Genomic DNA, 1930 nt, shown 5'->3' on the forward strand with positions numbered 1-1930 from the left:
TTGAAGGAACCTCAAATTACAGCGACACAGTCCACGGGTTAGGTGTCCCACAGGTAGTGTAGCTTGCAAATTGAGGCACAGAACAAGCAAGGCAGCTGCACACTGATCCGATGATCAAAGAGCAAGAGACAAGAAAGGCGAGGCTCACTGAGCCATTTCTCTCTCCGCCCTTCAATTAATCTCACTGTGTTTATCGGCCAGGTTGGCACAATAACCTAACTACCTCAGCAACTGAACTGAAGGCATGGAGGTAGAGTGCAGATCACTACTTTCACAGACTGAGGTTTGGGACTAGTACTATCATTGGTATAACCTGTGTAGTTAATTCTGAAAATAACTAAGCTACAGAAAGATGACATTGAAAAAATGTCCCATCTTGACACGTTGTCTTGTAGCTTGACATTTTGCAGTGAATTCCAAACTTAGTTGACTTCCTGCAAACCACTCCTTAGATTTGTCTTTCTCCTAGAAATTAGTTTTCCTTTTCTTTCTCTGACTGATGATCACTGGCCACTGGAGCATAGTTATAAGCTTGAATAGGATCAGGTACTTTGTCCATTGAGAATGAGTTGTCCATCACTTCTCCTGTACCACTGGATGAAGATGATGCCGACAACCCCAGTCTATCATACCTTCCCTTTTTCTCACAGAGTGAACAATCTACTGGTGTGGCACTAGGGCCCCAGCAGTTGAACTTCATCTCTGCTATAGTTTCCCACAGCTCCACCGTGAGGCACAGACCATCCGCGTTGCCAAATATAGTGGGCAGTGCAACCACCCTAACCTCCGCACAGCACTGTCTGCTGACAACAGCCCTGTAATCAATTCTATCCCAGAGTCGCTCCCTTAACTGTAAGAAATTACGGGACAATTTTCTCCCCTAAAGCCCACGAAAAATTTTCATACTTCTTCATCTTCTTCCAACTGTATTAGCGAAATACAAAGCAATGAAGAAATGTATCCTGGTGTGCTCGTTGACAGTAAACCCAGTCAGTCCTCTTGAAATAGAAAGAGGTCACAGCCAAGAGATACTTGTCTGCAATGCTATCGCAGCAGTCCACCCCTAAGAAATCTCAAATTAAACGGTCATCAAATAATTTAAAGACAGCAGTTGTTTCCTGGTGCTGTTTAACTAGAAAAGGTCCTTTGGAGCATCTAGATTTGTTGTTGTCATTATGTGAATTTTTTTTTTTTCAGATGCTTGCCCACTATCTTTCAACACAGACCATTTCAGATCAATGGGTGTTTGGGGCTGATGTGACCTATTTGATCCAGATTTTACATGAACAGTTAGTGTGGTGTCTCACAACACACCTGACTGTGCCTTATTTTGATTTCCCAAGATTCCTGTGGCGACCTGGGGCTGGGTGCACAGCACCCAACCCTGTGGCCAGCAGTCTTGCTCAGTGTGTTCCCAGTGTGCTCACTGGTGGCTTGGGCTCAGACTCTTTATGCCGACCAGGGCAGAGGTGGTGGTTACAATTTTAAAATGCTACATCCACTATCCTGCCCTGGGCCTCACTAAACCCACTGCCATGGAGCCCATTCCAACAGACAACGACCTTATAGGACAGACAGAAATGGGCGGTCAGAGAGTTACCACAGCTTCAAGTTTGATGGGAACAGATTACTATCGGAGCCAATCAACTGCCAGGATTGACCGGCCAACCTTTTGGTTCACAGCCACGCACTTAGTCCCTGCACCTCCATGGCTCCTTTGGGTCTCACTAAGACCAAACCTACTGCCACTGAGTTGATACCAACTCATAGCAATATAGGGGTTTTGAGGCTGTCGATGAGCAGACAGCCTCATCTTTCTCCCTTTAAGTGACTGGTAGGTTTGAACTACTGACCTTAAGGAACATAGTGGAAGGTCCTGGAGAGAGTGGGAAATAAAAAGTGGAACAAAACCCAAAAATCATAAAAGAAA

At 45.1% G+C, this 1930-nt stretch overlaps 1 protein-coding gene and 1 pseudogene across 1 annotated transcript in view; both read right to left on the reverse strand.

Annotated features, from left to right (window-relative positions):
• The window catches only part of MICOS10 (mitochondrial contact site and cristae organizing system subunit 10), a 42501-nt gene that overhangs the window by 21418 nt on the left and 19153 nt on the right, over window positions 1-1930 (reverse strand). The window lies entirely within an intron of this gene.
• On the reverse strand, window positions 343-1710 carry LOC115872738 (annotated as a pseudogene).

The sequence above is a fragment of the Echinops telfairi genome, unplaced genomic scaffold (genome assembly GCF_000313985.2).
Source record: "Echinops telfairi isolate 266 unplaced genomic scaffold, ASM31398v2 ScPeMD7_7457;HRSCAF=8495, whole genome shotgun sequence".
In the NCBI taxonomy this organism is placed as follows: Eukaryota; Metazoa; Chordata; class Mammalia; order Afrosoricida; family Tenrecidae; genus Echinops; species Echinops telfairi.